Source organism: Oncorhynchus masou, chromosome 28 (genome assembly GCF_036934945.1).
Source record: "Oncorhynchus masou masou isolate Uvic2021 chromosome 28, UVic_Omas_1.1, whole genome shotgun sequence".
Classification (NCBI taxonomy): domain Eukaryota; kingdom Metazoa; phylum Chordata; class Actinopteri; order Salmoniformes; family Salmonidae; genus Oncorhynchus; species Oncorhynchus masou.
Window position 1 is genome coordinate 12,622,807 of NC_088239.1, and position 22,500 is coordinate 12,645,306.

General features: G+C 44.9%; 1 pseudogene; it reads left to right on the forward strand.

Moving 5' to 3' along the window:
- Window positions 1-22,500, forward strand: part of LOC135516944 (contactin-associated protein-like 2) — a 173,485-nt pseudogene that overhangs the window by 60,691 nt on the left and 90,294 nt on the right.

Consider the following 22,500-nt stretch of genomic DNA (forward strand, 5'->3'; position numbering starts at 1 on the left):
GACCCCTCAGACCCTTCAAAGTCAACTGCAACATGACAGGTGTGTGCGTGTGTGCGTGTGTGCGTGTGTGTGTGTGTGCACGTGCGCATGTGTGCGTGTGTCTGTGTGTGTGTGTGTGTGTGTGTGTGTGTGTGTGTGTGTGTGTGTGTGTGTGTGTGTGTGTGTGTGTGTGTGTGTGTGTGTGTGTGTGTGTGTGTGTGTGTGTGTGTGTGTGTGTGTGTGTGTTTCAAACAGGTGACAACATGGGTTCGAAGTTTATTGTCTTACATAGAAAATTCTCACATTTTTTACTTTGTTATTGGAAGTCCATCCATGCCTTGCCACATAAACTCTAAAGAGACCGAAGGATTATTAGAAGACTGTTCTGTACATCAAAAACACCTTTTCCTCTAACTCCTTTAATAAATCATGAAACAACAGGCCAGGCAGACAGATAGCACAGGGGCGTTTCTATTCCAGGCCAAGCACACAGATAGCACAGGGACTTTTCTATTCCAGGCAGGCAGACAGATAGCACAGGGACTTTTCTATTCCAGACAGGCAGACAGCTAGCACAGGGACTTTTCTATTCCAGGCAGGCAGACAGATAGCACAGGGACTTTTCTATTCCAAGCCAGGCAGACAGATAGCACAGGGACTTTTCTTTTCCAGGCAGGCAGACAGATAGCACAGGGACTTTTCTATTCCAGGCAGGCAGACAGATAGCACAGGGGCGTTTCTATTCCAAGCCAGGCAGACAGATAGCACAGGGACTTTTCTATTCCAGGGCAGGCAGACAGATAGCACAGGGACTTTTTTATTCCAGGCCAGGCAGACAGATATCACAGGGATTTTTCTATTCCAGGCCAGGCAGACAGATAGCACAGGGACTTTTCTATTCCAGGCAGGCAGACAGATAGCACAGGGACTTTTCTATTCCAGGCAGGCAGACAGCTAGCACAGGGACTTTTCTATTCCAGGCAGGCAGACAGATAGCACAGGGACTTTTCTATTCCAAGCCAGGCAGACAGATAGCACATGGACTTTTTTATTCCAGGCCAGGCAGACAGATAGCACAGAGACTTTTCTATTCCAAGCCAGGCAGACAGATAGCACAGGGACTTTTCTATTCCAGGCCAGGCAGACAGATAGCACAGGGACTTTTTTATTCCAGGCCAGGCAGACAGATAGCACAGGGACTTTTTTATTCCAGGAAGGCAGACAGATAGCACAGGGACTTTTTTATTCCAGGAAGGCAGACAGATAGCACAGGGACTTTTTTATTCAAGGCCAATCAGACAGATATCACAGGGATTTTTCTATTCCAGGCCAGGCAGACAGATAGCATAGGGACTTTTCTATTCCAGGCCAGGCAGACAGATAGCACATGGACTTTTTTATTCCAGGCCAGGCAGACAGATAGCACAGAGACTTTTCTATTCCAGGCCTTAGCAGACAGATAGCACAGGGACTTTTCTATTCCAAGCCAGGCAGACAGATAGCACAGGGACTTTTCTATTCCAGGCCAGGCAGACAGATAGCACAAGGGCTTTTCTATTCCAGGCCAGGCAGACAGATAGCACAGGGACTTTTCTTTTCCAGGCAGGCAGACAGATAGCACAGGGACTTTTCTATTCCAGGCCAGGCAGACAGATAGCACAGGGACTTTTTTATTCCAGGAAGGCAGACAGATAGCACATGGACTTTTTTATTCCAGGCCAGGCAGACAGATAGCACAGAGACTTTTCTATTCCAAGCCAGGCAGACAGATAGCACAGGGACTTTTCTATTCCAGGCAGGCAGACAGATAGCACAGGGACTTTTCTTTTCCAGGCAGGCAGACAGATAGCACAGGGACTTTTCTATTCCAGGCCAGGCAGACAGATAGCACAGGGACTTTTCTTTTCCAGGCAGGCAGACAGATAGCACAGGGACTTTTCTATTCCAGGCCAGGCAGACAGATAGCACAGGGACTTTTTTATTCCAGGCCAGGCAGACAGATATCACAGGGACTTTTTTATTCAAGGCCAGGCAGACAGATATCACAGGGATTTTTCTATTCCAGGCCAGGCAGACAGATAGCATAGGGACTTTTCTATTCCAGGCCAGGCAGACAGATAGCACATGGACTTTTTTATTCCAGGCCAGGCAGACAGATAGCACAGAGACTTTTCTATTCCAGGCCTTAGCAGACAGATAGCACAGGGACATTTCTATTCCAAGCCAGGCAGACAGATAGCACAGGGACTTTTCTATTCCAGGCCAGGCAGACAGATAGCACAAGGGCTTTTCTATTCCAGGCCAGGCAGGCAGAAAGCACAGGGACTTTTCTATTCCAGGTGAGGCAGACAGATAGCACAGGGACTTTTCTATTCCAGGCGAGGCAGACAGATAGCACAGGGTATTTTTCTATTCCAGGCCAGGAAGACAGATAGTGCAGGGGCTTTTCTATTCCAGGCCAGGCAGACAGATAGCACAGGGACTTTTCTATTCCAGGCAGGCAGACAGATAGCACAGGGACTTTTCTATTCCAGGCAGGCAGACAGATAGCACAGGGACTTTTCTATTCCAGGCCAGGCAGACAGATAGCACAGGGACTTTTCTATTCCAGGCCAGGCAGACAGATAGCACAGGGACTTTTCTTTTCCAGGCAGGCAGACAGATAGCACAGGGACTTTTTTATTCCAGGCCAGGCAGACAGATAGCACAGGGACTTTTTTATTCCAGGAAGGCAGACAGATAGCACAGGGACTTTTTTATTCCAGGAAGGCAGACAGATAGCACAGGGACGTTTCTATTCCATGCCAGGCAGACAGATAGCACAGGGACTTTTTTATTCCAGGCCAGGCAGACAGATATCACAGGGACTTTTTATTCCAGGCCAGGCAGACAGATATCACAGGGATTTTTCTATTCCAGGCCAGGCAGACAGATAGCACAGGGACTTTTCTATTCCAGGCAGGCAGACAGATAGCACAGGGACTTTTCTATTCCAGGCCAGGCAGACAGCTAGCACAGGGACTTTTCTATTCCAGGCAGGCAGACAGATAGCACAGGGACTTTTCTATTCCAAGCCAGGCAGACAGATAGCACATGGACTTTTTTATTCCAGGCCAGGCAGACAGATAGCACAGAGACTTTTCTATTCCAAGCCAGGCAGACAGATAGCACTGGGACTTTTCTATTCCAGGCAGGCAGACAGATAGCACAGGGACTTTTCTTTTTCAGGCAGGCAGACAGATAGCACAGGGACTTTTCTATTCCAGGCCAGGCAGACAGATAGCACAGGGACTTTTCTTTTCCAGGCAGGCAGACAGATAGCACAGGGACTTTTCTATTCCAGGCCAGGCAGACAGATAGCACAGGGACTTTTTTATTCCAGGAAGGCAGACAGATAGCACAGGGACTTTTTATTCCAGGAAGGCAGACAGATAGCACAGGGACTTTTTTATTCCAGGCCAGGCAGACAGATAGCACAGGGACTTTTTTATTCCAGGCCAGGCAGACAGATAGCACAGGGACTTTTTTATTCCAGGAAGGCAGACAGATAGCACAGGGACTTTTTTATTCCAGGAAGGCAGACAGATAGCACAGGGACTTTTTTATTCCAGGAAGGCAGACAGATAGCACAGGGACTTTTTTATTCCAGGAAGGCAGACAGATAGCACAGGGACTTTTCTATTCCAGGCCAGGCAGACAGATAGCACAGGGACTTTTTTATTCCAGGCCAGGCAGACAGATATCACAGGGACTTTTTTAATCCAGGCCAGGCAGACAGATATCACAGGGATTTTTCTATTCCAGGCCAGGCAGACAGATAGCACAGGGACTTTTCTATTCCAGGCCAGGCAGACAGATAGCACATGGACTTTTTATTCCAGGCCAGGCAGACAGATAGCACAGAGACTTTTCTATTCCAGGCCTTAGCAGACAGATAGCACAGGGACTTTTCTATTCCAAGCCAGGCAGACAGATAGCACAGGGACTTTTCTATTCCAGGCCAGGCAGACAGATAGCACAAGGGCTTTTCTATTCCAGGCCAGGCAGGCAGATAGCACAGGGACTTTTCTATTCCAGGCGAGGCAGACAGATAGCACAGGGACTTTTCTATTCCAGGCGAGGCAGACAGATAGCACAGGGTATTTTTCTATTCCAGGCCAGGAAGACAGATAGCGCAGGGGCTTTTCTATTCCAGGCCAGGCAGACAGATAGCACAGGGACTTTTCTATTCCAGGCAGGCAGACAGATAGCACAGGGACTTTTCTATTCCAGGCAGGCAGACAGATAGCACAGGGACTTTTCTATTCCAGGCCAGGCAGACAGATAGCACAGGTACTTTTCTATTCCAGGCCAGGCAGACAGATAGCACAGGGACTTTTCTTTTCCAGGCAGGCAGACAGATAGCACAGGGACTTTTTTATTCCAGGCCAGGCAGACAGATAGCACAGGGACTTTTTATTCCAGGAAGGCAGACAGATAGCACAGGGACTTTTTTATTCCAGGAAGGCAGACAGATAGCACAGGGACGTTTCTATTCCATGCCAGGCAGACAGATAGCACAGGGACTTTTTTATTCCAGGCCAGGCAGACAGATATCACAGGGACTTTTTTATTCCAGGCCAGGCAGACAGATATCACAGGGATTTTTCTATTCCAGGCCAGGCAGACAGATAGCACAGGGACTTTTCTATTCCAGGCAGGCAGACAGATAGCACAGGGACTTTTCTATTCCAGGCCAGGCAGACAGCTAGCACAGGGACTTTTCTATTCCAGGCAGGCAGACAGATAGCACAGGGACTTTTCTATTCCAAGCCAGGCAGACAGATAGCACATGGACTTTTTATTCCAGGCCAGGCAGACAGATAGCACAGAGACTTTTCTATTCCAAGCCAGGCAGACAGATAGCACTGGGACTTTTCTATTCCAGGCAGGCAGACAGATAGCACAGGGACTTTTCTTTTCCAGGCAGGCAGACAGATAGCACAGGGACTTTTCTATTCCAGGCCAGGCAGACAGATAGCACAGGGACTTTTCTTTTCCAGGCAGGCAGACAGATAGCACAGGGACTTTTCTATTCCAGGCCAGGCAGACAGATAGCACAGGGACTTTTTTATTCCAGGAAGGCAGACAGATAGCACAGGGACTTTTTTATTCCAGGAAGGCAGACAGATAGCACAGGGACTTTTTTATTCCAGGCCAGGCAGACAGATAGCACAGGGACTTTTTTATTCCAGGCCAGGCAGACAGATAGCACAGGGACTTTTTTATTCCAGGAAGGCAGACAGATAGCACAGGGACTTTTTATTCCAGGAAGGCAGACAGATAGCACAGGGACTTTTTATTCCAGGAAGGCAGACAGATAGCACAGGGACTTTTTATTCCAGGAAGGCAGACAGATAGCACAGGGACTTTTCTATTCCAGGCCAGGCAGACAGATAGCACAGGGACTTTTTTATTCCAGGCCAGGCAGACAGATATCACAGGGACTTTTTTATTCCAGGCCAGGCAGACAGATATCACAGGGATTTTTCTATTCCAGGCCAGGCAGACAGATAGCACAGGGACTTTTCTATTCCAGGCCAGGCAGACAGATAGCACATGGACTTTTTATTCCAGGCCAGGCAGACAGATAGCACAGAGACTTTTCTATTCCAGGCCTTAGCAGACAGATAGCACAGGGACTTTTCTATTCCAAGCCAGGCAGACAGATAGCACAGGGACTTTTCTATTCCAGGCCAGGCAGACAGATAGCACAAGGGCTTTTCTATTCCAGGCCAGGCAGGCAGATAGCACAGGGACTTTTCTATTCCAGGCGAGGCAGACAGATAGCACAGGGACTTTTCTATTCCAGGCGAGGCAGACAGATAGCACAGGGTATTTTTCTATTCCAGGCCAGGAAGACAGATAGCGCAGGGGCTTTTCTATTCCAGGCCAGGCAGACAGATAGCACAGGGACTTTTCTATTCCAGGCAGGCAGACAGATAGCACAGGGACTTTTCTATTCCAGGCAGGCAGACAGCTAGCACAGGGACTTTTCTATTCCAGGCAGGCAGACAGATAGCACAGGGACTTTTCTATTCCATGCCAGGCAGACAGATAGCACATGGACTTTTCTATTCCAGGCAGGCAGACAGATAGCACAGGGGCGTTTCTATTCCAAGCCAGGCAGACAGATAGCACATGGACTTTTTTATTCCAGGCAGGCAGACAGATAGCACAGGGACTTTTCTTTTCCAGGCAGGCAGACAGATAGCACAGGGACTTTTCTATTCCAGGCCAGGCAGACAGATAGCACAGGGACTTTTCTTTTCCAGGCAGGCAGACAGATAGCACAGGGACTTTTCTATTCCAGGCCAGGCAGACAGATAGCACAGGGACTTTTTTATTCCAGGTCAGGCAGACAGATAGCACAGGGACTTTTTTATTCCAGGAAGGCAGACAGATAGCACAGGGACTTTTCTATTCCATGCCAGGCAGACAGATAGCACAGGGACTTTTTTATTCCAGGCCAGGCAGACAGATATCACAGGGACTTTTTTATTCCAGGCCAGGCAGACAGATATCACAGGGATTTTTCTATTCCAGTCCAGGCAGACAGATAGCACAGGGACTTTTCTATTCCAGGCAGGCAGACAGATAGCACAGGGACTTTTCTTTTCCAGGCAGGCAGACAGATAGCACAGGGACTTTTCTATTCCAGGCCAGGCAGACAGATAGCACAGGGACTTTTCTTTTCCAGGCAGGCAGACAGATAGCACAGGGACTTTTCTATTCCAGGCCAGGCAGACAGATAGCACAGGGACTTTTTTATTCCAGGCCAGGCAGACAGATAGCACAGGGACTTTTTTATTCCAGGAAGGCAGACAGATAGCACAGGGACTTTTTTATTCCAGGAAGGCAGACAGATAGCACAGGGACGTTTCTATTCCATGCCAGGCAGACAGATAGCACAGGGACTTTTTTATTCCAGGCCAGGCAGACAGATATCACAGGGACTTTTTTATTCCAGGCCAGGCAGACAGATATCACAGGGATTTTTCTATTCCAGGCCAGGCAGACAGATAGCACTGGGACTTTTCTATTCCAGGCAGGCAGACAGATAGCACAGGGACTTTTCTATTCCAGGCCAGGCAGACAGCTAGCACAGGGACTTTTCTATTCCAGGCAGGCAGACAGATAGCACAGGGACTTTTCTATTCCAAGCCAGGCAGACAGATAGCACATGGACTTTTTTATTCCAGGCCAGGCAGACAGATAGCACAGAGACTTTTCTATTCCAAGCCAGGCAGACAGATAGCACAGGGACTTTTCTATTCCAGGCAGGCAGACAGATAGCACAGGGACTTTTCTATTCCAGGCAGGCAGACAGCTAGCACAGGGACTTTTCTTTTCCAGGCAGGCAGACAGATAGCACAGGGACTTTTCTATTCCAGGCCAGGCAGACAGATAGCACAGGGACTTTTTTATTCCAGGAAGGCAGACAGATAGCACAGGGACTTTTTTATTCCAGGAAGGCAGACAGATAGCACAGGGACTTTTTTATTCCAGGCCAGGCAGACAGATATCACAGGGACTTTTTTATTCCAGGCCAGGCAGACAGATAGCACAGGGATTTTTCTATTCCAGGCCAGGCAGACAGATAGCACAGGGACTTTTCTATTCCAGGCCAGGCAGACAGATAGCACAGGGACTTTTCTATTCCAGGCGAGGCAGACAGATAGCACAGGGACTTTTCTATTCCAGGCGAGGCAGACAGATAGCACAGGGTATTTTTCTATTCCAGGCCAGGAAGACAGATAGCGCAGGGGCTTTTCTATTCCAGGCCAGGTAGACAGATAGCACAGGGTTTTTCTATTCCAGGCAGGCAGACAGATAGCACAGGGGCTTTTCTATTCCAGGCCAGGCAGACAGATAGCACAGGGACTTTTCTATTCCAGGCCAGGCAGACAGTTAGCATAGGGGCTCTTTTATTCCATGTCAGACAGATAGATAGCACAGGGTATTTTTCTATTCCAGGCCAGGAAGACAGATGGCGCAGGGGCTTTTCTATTCCAGGCCAGGCAGACAGATAGAACAGGGTTTTTCTATTCCAGGCAGGCAGACAGATAGCACCAGGGCTTTTCTATTCCAGGCAGGCAGACAGATAGCACAGGGGCTTTTCTATTCCAGGCAGGCAGACAGATAGCACAGGGACTTCTCGATTCCAGGCCAGGTCTGACCCCAAGGACCTGATGCCCTCCAATTTTGCAGGTTGACATTTATTGTCATGAATATTGACCTGTACGCAGAACTGAGTGTTTTCCGTTAGATGGGCCAGGTGCAAAGTCCAAATGGGCTATTATTGTAAAAATGTATGAAAACAGAAATGTGCTTTTTGTTCTTAATTTAAGGTTATTCTTAGGCGTTTGAGTTTTCTGTGTGGTTACGATTGTGGTTAAGGTTAGAGTTAGGTTTAAAATTCAGATGTTATGACTTTGTGGCTGTTCCAGCTCGTGACCACTCTACCGAGCTGCCTCATCATGAAAACCTCTCTTCTTTTCCTCTCCTTCTTTTCAAGGCCTAGACATCTGATCCTATTAGTTTCCAAGGCAAGCTGGTTATGCAGCTACAGCCTTTGACATTTGTCTGTGACCACTGTGCACACACCACACACACACACGAGCCTTGATAATATATCAGATAAACCACAACTGATTCTTGGATATTAGAAGATTAGATTTTAGGAGCTTTCATTACATCACCTTGTTTAGAGCTACACTTTCTCTCTCCCTTTCTTTCTCTCTTTCTCTCACTATCCCTCTCACCCTCATTTTCTCTCTCTCCCTTTCTTTCTCTCTTTCTCTCCCTTTCCCTCTCACCCTCCTTTTCTCTCTCTCCCTTTTGCTCTCTCTCTCCCTTTCGCTCTCTCTCGCCCTTATTCTCCCTCCATTTCTCTCTCTTTCTCTCTCTCTCTTTCTCTCTCTCTCTCTCTCTCTCGTCCTTTCTCTCCCTCCATTTCTCTCTCTCTCTCTCTCTCTCTCTCTCTCTCTCTCTCTCTCTCTCTCTCTCTCTCTCAATTCAATTAAATTCAATTGACTTTATGGACATGGCAAGTTCACTGTTACTTACATTGTCAAAGTATACATATCAAGAAAAAAATAAAATTAAAATATATATTTATATTTATATATAAAATATATATATATATATTATATATATATATATATAAATGGTGGGACCAACAGCAATAATAATAGTCGTAGTGGACATGGGATTACCATTAACAACAACTACAACACCAATGTTATTGAGAACAACAATACATTAAAGCAATGGTAGTAGACCAGTGTCAACATGACTGAGAAGACACATGATGTGGTATGAAAGACAAAACAAAACAAGATGAGAAATATTATCGACATTACTTTGCACTTTTCACTGGCTGTCCCTCAGGTTGTGGAAGGAGGACACATATTTGGCTGTCAAAACTGCACATTTTGGCTTTTCACCCAATAAATATTATATTTTTTCTTCATCTTTTATAGTTTCAAATTCTTTGTATTGAATTATAATTTTGGGAAAGAAATATTCTCTTAGGTCTGAGTATTTGTCACAGTGTAATGGGAAATGCAGCTCTGTCTCTACCTCTCCCTTGGAGCAGAGTGAGCACAGCCTCCTCTCTGGGCAGTCAGGTTTGTCTGTGACGACCGGTCTCTATAGCCAGACTGTGCTCACTGAGTCTGTACCTAGTCAATGTTTTCCTCAGTTTTCTATCAGTCACAGTGGTCACATAGTCTGCCACCATGTATTGTCTGTTTAGAGGCAAATAGCATTGAAGTTTACTTAGATTTTTTGTGGTGTCTTTCCAATAGGTGATATATTTTTGTTTTTGTTTTGTGATGATTTAGTTGGGCCAGATTTTCTGAGTGCTGTCCTAAGGCTCTATGGGGTTGGTTGGGGTTGGTGAACTGAGCCTCAGAACCAGCTGGCTGAGGGGACTCTTCTTTTGTTTCATCTCTTGACATTGTAGAGCTGTGTGATGGAATGTTCTGGGGTCACTTGTTTTTAGATAGTTGTAAAATTTGATGGTTCTTTTTTCTATTTGAATAAGGAGGGAGTATTGGCCCAATTCTGCTCTACATGCATTATTTGGAGTTTTTCTTTGCACTTGCAATACAGTCTTGCAAAACTCTGCATGCAGTATTTCAATTGGATGTTTGTCCCATTTGGTAAATTCATTATTAGAGATTGGACCCCATACTTCACTGCCATATAGAGCAATTGGTTCTATAACTGATTGAACATTTTTGAGCAAGATTCTAATTGGAATTTCGATTTTGATGTTCCTTTTAATGGCATAGAATGCTCTTCTTGCTTTGTGAAAGCTACCTGTGTTGCTGATATTTAGTCCTAGATATGTGTAGTTTTGGTGTGTTCTAATAGAACTGTGTCCAAATAGAATTTATATTTGTCATCCTGATTTCCGGACCTTTTTTTGGAATATCATTATATTTGTTTTTTTTAGGTTAATGGTCAGAGCCCAGGTCTGACAGAACCTGTGGTTAACGATCAGACCCCAGGTCTGACAGAACCTGTGGTTAACGGTCAGAGCCCAGGTCTGACAGAACCTGTGGTTAACGATCAGAGCCCAGGTCTGACAGAACCTGTGGTTAACGATCAGAGCCCAGGTCTGACAGAACCTGTGGTTAACGGTCAGAGCCCAGGTCTGACAGAACCTGTGTTTAACGATCAGAGCCCATGTCTGACAGAACCTGTGGTTAACGGTCAGAGCCCTGGTCATCTGCGTACAGCAGACACTTGATTTCAGTGTTGTGTAGGGTGATACCAGGTGCTGCCGATTCTTCTAATGTTTTTGCCAATTCATTAATGTAGATGTTAAATAGTGTTGGACTTATTGGGCAGCCCTGTTTCACTCCCCGTCCCTTAGAGAAGAAGTCTGTTTGCTTGATGCCAATTTTAACCACACATTTGTTTTTAGTGTATATTGATTTAATAAAATCATATGTTTTCCCTCCAATACCACTTTCTATTAGTTTATAAACAAGACCTTCGTGCCAAATTGAATCAAATGCTTTCTTGAAATCTACAAAACACAAGTAGATTTTGCCTTTGTTTTGGTTTACTTGTTTATCAATTAGAGTGTGGAGGGTGTAAATGTGGTCTGTTGTACGATCATTTTTTAGAAATCCAATCTGGCTTCTGCTCAGGACGTTGTGTTTGTCAAGGAAATGATGTATTCTGCTATGTATAATACTGCAGAGAATTTTCCCCAAGTTGCTGTTAACGCAAATTCCTCTGGAATTATTTGGGTGAATTTGTCTCCATTTTTATAGATTGGTGTGATCAATCCCTGGTTCCAAATATCGGGGAAAATACCTGCAGTGAGGATAATGTTGAAGAGTTTGAGTGTAGCTAATTTGAATTTGTGGTCTGTATATTTGATCATTTCATTTAAAATACCATCAGAACCACAGGCCTTTTGGGTTGGAGAGCATCGTTTTCCCAATAATTCTTCTTCTGTATTGGGGTATCCACAGGATTCTGATAGTCTTTGACTGCTGATTCAAGGATTTGTAATTTTTCTTGTATATCTTTTTGTTCTGGGCTCTTTGTTATATTGCTGTAGAGGTTTGCAAAGTGATTTCTCCCCATATCCCCATTTTGGATAGCCAATTCCTCATGATGAGGTTTGTTTAATTTATTCCAATACTACCAGAAGTGGTTTGATTCTATGGATTCCTCAATTCCATCCAGCTGATTTCTAATGTGCTGTTCCTTTTTTGTTCTTAGGGTGTGTTTGTGTTGCTTCAGTGTTTCCCCATATTGAAGGCCTATATTTTTGTTGTCTGGTTCTCTGTGTTTTTCATTAGATATATTTCTCAATTACATTCTTAGATTTTTGCAATCATTATCAAACCATTTTTCATTATCTGTTATTTCTGGTTTGCTTTTATGCTTGTTTAAATTTGCCAAGGAGGTTAATTTGTCAAATATAAAGTTTATGTTCCAAACATCCAAATTTACACCTTCATTGCTGTTGGAGAATGTTAAAGCTAAAAAGTTGTCCAGGAGAGATTGTATGTTTTGGCTACTAATTGCTTTTTGGTAGATGTCTGTACTGTTTGCACTCCATCTATAGGCCTGTTTTGTACCATGTAATTTATTGGGCCGTGATGCTTCATGGTTGGATTCTGCTCTTCTCAGATACACTGTGATTTTACTGTGGTCTGAGAGAGGTGTTAGTGGGCTGACTGTGAAGGCTCTGAGAGACTCTGGGTTTAGGTCGGTGAGGAAGTAGTCTACAGTGCTGCTGCCAAGGGATGAGCTGTAGGTTTACCTACCAAAAGAGCCTACCATTGACTATGTACAGACCCAGTGTTCCACAGAGCTGTAGGTGTACCTACCTAAAGAGTCCCCTCTCAGCCTACCATTGACTATGTACAGACCCAGTGTTCCAAAGAGTCCCCTCTCAGCCTACCATTGACTATGTACAGACCCAGTGTTCCACAGAGCTGTGGTGTACCTACCTAAAGAGTCCCCTCTCAGCCTACCATTGACTATGTACAGACCCAGTGTTCCACAGAGCTGTAGGTGTACCTACCTAAAGAGTCCCCTCTCAGCCTACCATTGACTATGTACAGACCCAGTGTTCCACAGAGCTGTAGGTGTACCTACCTAAAGAGTCCCCTCTCAGCCTACCATTGACTATGTACAGACCCAGTGTTCCACAGAGCTGTAGGTGTACCTACCTAAAGAGTCCCCTCTCAGCCTACCATTGACTATGTACAGACCCAGTGTTCCACAGAGCTGTAGGTGTACCTACCTAAAGAGTCCCCTCTCAGCCTACCATTGACTATGTACAGACCCAGTGTTCCACAGAGCTGTAGGTGTACCTACCTAAAGAGTCCCCTCTCAGCCTACCATTGACTATGTACAGACCCAGTGTTCCACAGAGCTGTAGGTGTACCTACCTAAAGAGTCCCCTCTCAGCCTACCATTGACTATGTACAGACCCAGTGTTCCACAGAGCTGTAGGTGTACCTACCTAAAGACCTGTTCCACAAGCTGTCCCCTCTCAGCCTACCATTGACTATGTACAGACCCAGTGTTCCACAGAGCTGTAGGTGTACCTACCTAAAGAGTCCCCTCTCAGCCTACCATTAACTATGTACAGACCCAGTGTTCCACAGAGCTGTAGGTGTACCTACCAAAAGAGTCCCCTCTCAGCCTACCATTGACTATGTACAGACCCAGTGTTCCACAGACCTGTAGGTGTACCTACCAAAAGAGTCCCCTCTCAGCCTACCATTGACTATGCACAGACCCAGTGTTCCACAGAGCTGTAGGTGTACCGACCTAAAGAGTCCCCTCTCAGCCTTCCATTGACTATGTACAGACCCAGTGTTCCACAGAGCTTCACGAGCTGTACTCCGTTTTTGTTTTTCACTTCGTCATAGTTGTTTCTGTGGGGGTCTGTGGGGAGGGAAAGGTTGTTGCTTCTTGGTAGGTGTTTATCCCCATGACTGTTAATAGTGTCTTAATTTCTTTTGATTTTCCCATTTCAAGCAAAGAGGCACTGAGTTTGAAGGTAGGCCTGGAAATACATCCACAGGTCACCTCCAATTGACTCAAATGATGTCAATCAAAAGCTTCTGAAGCCATGACATCATTGTCTGGAATTACAGCTGCACAGTATTATCTCTTATTGATGGCGGTTATGATGTCGTTTAGGACCCTGAGCGTGGCTGTGGTGCACCCATTACCAGCTCGGAAACCAGATTGCATAGCGGAAACCAGATTGCATTAACTTGGCTTTTGATGACCTTAGAAAGGCAGGGTAGGATAGATATACTGTAGGTCTGTAGCAGTTTGGGTCTATAGTGTCTCACTCTTTGAAGTGGGGGATGACCTCGGCAGCTTTCCAAACTTTGGGGATCTCAGACGATACGATAAAAAGTTCCTTTGTCTTCAACCTCGTGTTGCGTTTTGGGGTTGCTGACTACTCAGACCTTGGCTACAGCTCAGGTCACTTAGTCTGATATGTTCATTCTTAACTCACAGGTTTTATACCCTCAGGTCAGAGATGGACGTTTCTGCCTTTAGGGTCATTCTCTGGGCGTACCAAGTCACGAAGCAAGGTCTGGATTTTACTCAGATCCAATTCAGACAGCTAACTTCACATTTCATCTTTACAAAAACATTCTCTTTGATCTAGACATTTTCCACACAGCGTACAATATGCAAACATCAAGCATATACTAGGAAAACTCTTAAAGTTACAATGCTTTCATTATAATGTTGTCCTTTAACTTTTTATAACATAACAAAAACAACATATATTTTCATATTCCATCTATCGTCATTACCACCATTATGGCTGACGAAACCTATTTTCCCAAAGTCCATTTATTGCAGTTTAATCTGAGTCCGGTTCTCCATAGTGAGAGGACAAAGGAATTTTGTCTGCTGCCTTACGATTTACAATGGGTGAGGTGTCATAAACCCCCCCATCTCCATTCCTCTCCATCTCTCCCCCTCTGATGGGTGTGAGAGAGATCTCTCTGTAGGGTTGTGGTCCACGGTAACCTGGCCCAAGCAGGCCAGTCATGACAGGAGTTTATCAATATCTGGTTTGTTTTCCAATTCTTTGTGGATCTGTGTAATCTGAGGGAAATATGTGTCTCTAATATGGTCATACATTTGGCAGGTTAGGAAGTGCAGGTCAGTTTCCACCTCATTTTGTGAGCAGTGTGCACATAGCCTGTCTTCTCTTGAGAGCCAGGTCTGTGTCAGATGTGTGCGTACTGGAGCGAAGTCAGGTGCAGGAGAGCAGAGATTTGTGAACAGATGCACACTTTATTTAGGCAAAACTCGCAAAACAGTCACAAGAATAATGTTTAACAATAAACATCTTCATGAAAAATAACACGGGAAAAAACAAGCCAGTCTGGTGCATCAACAACACACACGTAACAGAAACAATCTCACACAAAGACATGATGGGGAACAGAGGAATAAATACATGTAGATTGATTGGGGAATGAAAAGTAGGTGTGCAGGGAACAAGACAAAACAAATGGATACATGAAGAATGGAGCGGCGATGTGTCACGCCCTGACCTTCGAGAGCCGTTTTATTTCTCTATTTGGTTAGGTCAGGGTGTGATGTGGGGTGGGCATTCTATGTTTCGTTTTCTATGTTTCTTTATTTCTGTTTTGGCCAGGTATGGTTTTCAATCAGGGACAGCTGTCTATCGTTGTCTCTGATTGGGAATCATACTTAGGTAGCCCTTTTTTCCCCGCCTTCAGTGTAGGTAGTTATCTTTGTTAGTGGCACTAATGCCCTGTTAAGCGTCACAGTCATTTGTATTGTTTTGTTGGCGACATTATTTAATAAAAAGAAAATGTATGTTCTCCGTGCTGCGCTTTGGTCTGCTTCTTCTGACGGTTGTGACACGATGGCTAGAAAGCCGGTGACGTCGACAGCTGAATGCCGCCCGAACAAGGAGAGGAGCCGACTTCGACGGAAGTCGTGACAGTCTGCCTACGGCGGCCTTTCTCAATAGCAATGCTATGCTCACAGAGTCTGTACATAGTCAAAGCTTTCCTTAATGTGGGGTCAGTCACAGTGGTCAGGTTTTGTGCCACTGTGTACTCTCTGTTTTAGGGCCAAATAGCATTCTAGTTTGCTTTGTTTTTTTGTTAAGTAATTATCTTTTTGTTTTCTCCTGATTTGGTTGGGTCTAAATGTGTTACTGTCCTGGGGCTCTGTGGGTCTGTTTGTGTTTGGGAACAAAGCCCCAGGACCAGCTGGCTTAAGGGACTCTTCTCCAGGTTCATCTCTCTGCAGTTGATGGCTTTGTTATGGAAGGTTTAGGAATCGCTTCCTTTTAGGTGGTTGTAGAATTTAATGTCTCTTTTCAGGATTTTTGATAATTAGCGGGTATCGGCCTAATTCTGCTCTGCATGTATTATTTGGTGTTTTACGTTGTACACAGAGGATATTTTTTGCAGACTTCTGTATGCAGTCTTAATTTGGTGTTTGTGTCATTTTGTGAATTTTTGGTTGGTGAGCGGACCCCAGACCTTACAACCATAAAGGGCAATGGGTTCTATAACTGATTCAAGTATTTTTTTGCCAGATCCTAATTGGAATGTTGAATTTTATGTTCCTTTTGATGGCGTAGAAGGCCCTTCTTGCCTTGTCTCTCAGATCGTTCACAGCTTTGTGGAAGTTAGCTGTGGTGCTGATGTTTAGGCCGATGTATGTATAGTTTTTTTGTGTGCTCTAGGACAACGGTGTCTTGATGGAGTTAGTAAAAAAATATATATATATTATCTTCGCTATTATTCTACAATGTGGAAAATAGTAAAAATAAAGTAAAACCCTTGAATGAGTACGTGTGTCTAAACTTTTAACTGGTACTGTGTACGTATATACACATCTTTTTTTCAATACATTTTCCTTTATTACTTTCTAACCCTACCACCCCTCCCCTAATTGGAGTAAACTAGTGAACAATAACGCTTAGGCTTCTACTTCCAGCTGATAAATGCTATATAAACTCAGAAAAAAAATGGAACGTCCCTTTTTTAGGACCTTGTCTTTCAGAGATAATTTGTAAAAATCCAAATAACTTCATAGATCTCCATTGTAAAGTGTTTAAACACTATTTCCCATGCTTGTTCAATGAACCATAAACAATTAATGAACATGCACCTGTTGAATGGTCGTTAATAAGACACTAACAGCTTACAGATGGTAGGCAATTAAGGTCACAGTTATGAAAACTTAGGACACTAAAGAGGCCTTTCTACTGACTCTGAAAAACACCAAAAGAAAGATGCCCAGGGTCCCTGTTCATCTGCGTGAACGTGCCTTAGGCATGCTGCAAGGAGGCATGAGGACTGCAGATGTAGTCAGGGCAATAAATTGCAATATCTGTACTGTGAGACGCCTAAGACAGCGCTACAGGGAGACAGGACAGACAGCTGATCGTCCTCGCAGTGGCTGACCACGTGTAACAACACCTGCACAGGATCGTTACATCCAAACATCACACCTGTGGGACAGGTACAAGATGTCAACTGTCCGAATTACACCAGGAACGCCCTCCATCAGTGCTCAGACTTTTTTCTTTTATTTCCCCTTTATTTAACCAGGTAGGCTAGTTGAGAGCAAGTTCTCATTTGCAATTGCGACCTGGCCAAGACAAAGCAACGCATTTCGACACATACAACAACACAGAGGTAAACCTGGAATAAACAAACATACTATCAATAATACAGTAGAAAAGTCTATATACAGCATGTGCAAGTGAGGTAGGATAAGGGAGGTAAAGGCAATAAGGCCATGGTGGTGAAGTATATCAATTAAACACTGGAATGGTAGAATGTGCAGAAGTAGAATGTGCAAGTAGAGATACTGTCACGACTTCCGCCGAAGTCGGTTCCTCTCCTTGTTTGGGCGGCGTTCGGCGGTCGACGTCACCGGCTTTCTAGCCATCGCCGAACCACCTTTCATTTTTCCATTTGTCTTGTCTTGTTTTCCTAAACACCTGGTTTCAATTCCTTCAGTATTAGACGTGTATATAACCCTCTGTTCCCCCCCATGTCTGTGTGTGGAATTGTTTGTTGTTTCGTGTATGTGCACGATAAACAGGTTTGCGCTGGGTTATGTCAACCCATATTGTGTTTAGTGTTCTTAGTGCCGTGTGTTTTGTTCCCTAAAATAAAAGGCTCCTTTGTCTCCCCAACCTCTGCTCTCCTGAGCCTGACTCCCTCATAGCCAGTTACACATACATAACACATGCTGGGGTGCAAAGGAGCAAGATAAATACATTAATATAGTATGGGGATTTTTTTATTTTTTATCAGGTAAATTGACTGAGAACACATTCTCATTTGCAGCAACGACCTGGGGAATAGTTACAGGGGAGAGGAGGGGGATGAATGAGCCAATTGTAAACTGGGGATTATTAGGTGACGGTGATGGTTTGAAGGCCAGTTTGGGAATTTAGCCAGGACACCGGGGTCAACACCCCTACTCTTACAAAATGTGCCATGGGATCTTTAAGACCTCAGAGAAGTCAGGACACCCGTTTAACGTCCCATCCGAAAGACAGCACCCTACACAGGGCAGTGTCCCCAATCATGGTATGGTATGGTATGCCCTGGTATATTTTTTTAGACCAGAGGAAAGAGTGCCTCCTACTGGCCCTCCAACACTATTTCCAGCGGCATCTGGTTTCCCATCTAGGGACTGACCAGGACCAACCCTACTTAGCCTCAGAAGCAAGCCAGCAGTGGTATGCAGGGTGGTATGCTACTGGCGAATGATGAGGTAGATTGGGATGAGGTAAATTGGATGGGCTATTTACATATGGGCTAAGTACAAGTGCAGTGATCAGTGAGCTGCTCTGACAGCTGGTGCTTAAAGCTAGAGAGGGAGATAAGAGTCTCCAGCTTTAGTGATTTTTGCAGTTATTTCCAGTCATTGGCAGTAGAGAACTGGAAGGAGAGGTGCCTGAAGGAAGAATTGGCTTTGGGGGTGACCAGTGAGATATACCTGCTGGAGCCCAATATACGGGTGGGTGCTGCTATGGTGACCAGTGAGCTGAGATAAGGCGGGGCTTTACCTAGCAGAGACTTGTAGATGACCTGGAGCCAGTATGTCTGGCAACGAGTATGAAGCGAGGGCCAGCCAACGAGAGCATACAGTTCGCGGTGATGGGTAGTATATGGGGCTTTGGTGACAAAACGGATGGCACTGTGATAGACTACATCCAATTTGTTGAGTAGAGTGTTGGAGGCTATTTTGAAAATTACATTGCAGAATTTGAGGATCGGTAAGATGGTCAGTTTTACGAGGGTATGTTTGGCAGCATGAGTAACGGATGCTTTGTTTGCGAAATAGGAAGCCGATTCTAGATTTGATTTTCGATTGGAGATGCTTAATGTGAATCTGGAAGGAGAGTTTACAGTCTAACCAGACACCTAGGTATTTGTGGTTGTCCACATAGTCTAAGTCAGAACCGTCCAGAGTAGTGATGCTGGACAGGCAGGCAGGTGTGGGCAGCGATCGGTTGAAGAGCATGCACTTCGTTTTACTAGCATTTAAGAGCAGTTGGAGGCCTCAGAAGGAGAGTTGTATGGCATTGAAGCTCATCTGGAGGTTAGTTAACACAGCGTCCAAAGAAGGGCCAGAGGTATGCAGAATGGTGTCATTTGCGTAGAGGTGGATCAAAGAATCACCAGCAGCAAGAGCAACATCATTGATGTATACAGAGAAGAGAGTCAGCCCGAGAATTGAACCCTGTGGCACCCCCATAGAGACTGTCCAGAGGTCCGGACAACAGGCCCACCGATTTGACACACTGAACTATATCAGAGAAGTAGTTGGTGAACCAGGTGAGGTAATCATTTGAGAAACCAAGGCTGTTGAGTCTGCCGATAAGAATACGGTGATTGACAGAGTCAGAGGCCTTGGCCAGGTCAATGAAGACGGCTGTTGATGGTGGTTATGATATCGTTTAGGACCTTGAGCGTGGCTGAGGTGCACCCGTGACCAGCTCCGAAACATGATTGCATAGCGGAGAAGGTACGGTGGGATTCAAAATGGTCTGTGATCTGTTTGTTCAATTGGCTTTCAGAACCTTTAGAAAGGCAGAGCAGGATGGATATATGTCTGTAACAGTTTGGGTCTAGAGTGTCTCCCCCGTTGAAGAGGTTGAACGTGGCCGCTTTCCAGTCTTTAGGAATCTCAGACGATACGAAAGAGAGGTTGAACAGACTAGTAATAGGGGTTTCAACAACGGCAGCGGATAATTTTAGAAAGATTGTCCAGATTGTCTAGCCCAGCTGAATTGTAGGGATCCAGATTTTGCAGCTCTTTCAGAACATCAGCTGTGTGGATTTTGGTGAAGGAGAAGCAGGGGGGAGGGTCTTGGGCCCGTTGCTGCTGGTGGTGCAGAGCTGTTGGCCGGGGTTGGGGTAGCTAGATGGAAAGCATGGCCAGCCGTCGAGAAATGCTTATTGAAATTCTCGATTATCATGGATTTATCGGTAGTGACAGCGTTACCTAGCCTCAGTGCAGTGGGCAGCTGGGAGGAGGGGCTCCTCAGTAAAATAAAACAATGAGAGCTGCCCTCAACAACAGTTTTACAAGTCATATTGACATTAGAGAAACGCATAAAGCAATCATAGGTGTTGCTTGATAGAGCTAAGACAACAACAGGTGAGACAACAATGAGTAAACAGCTAGGAAAACAAACAACTGGTAAATGGTGATGAATGGGCAGAGAGGGTCATTTAGCTTCACACAGGGCCTGAGAGAATGCCAATTGTGTGCAAAGCTGTCATCAAGGCAATGGGTGGCTATTTGAAGAATATCAAATATAAAATATATTTTGATTTGTTTAACACTTTTTTGCTTACTACATGATTCCATATATGTTATTTCATAGTTTTGATGACTTCACTATTATTCTACAATGTAGAAAATAGTAAAACATGAAGAAAAACCCTTGAATGAGTCGGTGTTCTAGAACTTCTGACTGTTAGTGTATGTTGAAGAGGATGGGACTCAAGCTGCATCCCTGTCTCACCCCACGGCCCTGTGGACAGAAATGCGTGTGTTTTTTTTTTCAATGTTAACCGCACACTTGTTGTTTGTGTACATGGATTTTAGAATGTTTTTTGTTTTTCACCAAACCCCTGCTTTAAATCAATTTGTATAGCAGAACCTCATGCAAAATTGAGTCAAAAGCTTTTTTAAATCAACAAAGCATGAGAATACTTTACCTTTGTTTAGGTTAGTTTGCTTGTCAAATCAAATCAAATCAAATGTTATTTGGCACGTGCGCTGAATACAACTGGTTTAAACCAGTGAAATGCTTACTTACAAGCCCTTAACCAACAATGCAGTTTTAAGAAAAATACCTACAACAATAAGAAATAAAGTAACAAAAAATGAAATTACCAGCAGTAAAATAACAATAGCAAGGCTATATACAGGGAGCACCGGTACAGAGTCAATGTGCAGGGGCACCGGTTAGTCGAGGTAATTGAGGTAATATATACATGTGGGTAGAGTTATTAAAGTGACTTATGCATAGATAATAACAGATAGTAGCAGCAGCGTATAGGGGGGGGGCAATGCAAGTAGTTGTTTTCGGTAGCCATTTTATTAGATATCCAGTAGTCTTATGGCTTGGGGGTTGAAGCTGTTTAGGAGCCTCTTGGACCTAGACTTGGGCTCAGGTACCACTTGCCTGCAGTAGCAGAAAGAACAGTCTATGACTAGGGTGGCTGGAGTCTTTGACAATTTTTAGGGCCTTCCTCTGACACCGCCTGGTATAGAGGTCCTGGATGGCAGGAAGCTTGGCCCCAGTGATGTCCTGGGCCGTATGCACTACACTCTGTAGTGCCTTGCGGTCGGAGGCCGAGCAGTTGCCGTACCAGGCAGTGATGCAACCAGTCAAGATGCTCTCGATGGTGCAGCTGTAGAACCTTTTGAGGATCTGAGGACCCATGCCAAATCTTTTCAGTCTCCTGAATAGGTTTTGTTGGGTCCCGTGTTAAGGATCAGTGTTGTTACCTTCCCTTACCATATGGGGGTGGCCCATCAGGAAGTCCAGGATCCAGTTGAAGATGGAGGTGTTTAGTCCCAGGGTCCTTAGCTTGGTGATGTGATTTGAGGGCACTATGGTGTTGAACGCTGAGCTGTAGTCAATGAATATTATTCTCACATAGGTGTTCCTTTTGTCCAGATGTGACAGGGCAGTATGGAGTACAATAAAAATTGCATCATCTGTGGATCTGTTGGTGCGGTATGCAAATTGGAGTGGGTCTAGGGTTTCTGGGATGATGGTGTTGATGTGAGCCATGACCAGCCTTTCAAAGTGCTATGGGTTGATAGTCATTTAGGCAGGTTGACTTAGTGTTCTTGGGCACAGGGACTATGGTGGTCTGCTTGAAACATGTTGATATTACAGACTCAGACAGGGAAAGGGTAAAAATGTCAGTGAAGACACTTGCCAGTTGGTCAACGCATGCTCGGAGTACATGTCCTGGTAAACCATTTGGCCCTGCAGCATTGTGAGTGTTGATCTGGTGAAAGGTCTCACTCCCATGTGAATGCTCTGAGAGACTCTGGGTTGAGGTCAGTGATAAAGTAATCTACAGTACTAGTGCCAAGGTATGAGTTGTAGGTGTACCTACCGTCGGAGTCTCCTGGAAGCCTACCATTGACTATGTACAGACCCAGCATGCAACAGAGCTGCAGGAGTTGTGACTAATTTTTGTTGGTTGTTTTGTCATAGTTGTATCTAGGAGGGCATATTTGGGAGGGAATTATGTCACCTCTAGCTACAGTAGGTGTTTGTCCCCCTGTGTTCTGAGTTTATCGGGTTCTTGTCCAGTTCTGGAATTTAGGTCGCCACAGACTAGTACATGTCCCTGAGTCTGGAAATGGTTGATCTCCCCTCTATGATGGAGAAACTGTCATCGTTAATGTTTGGGG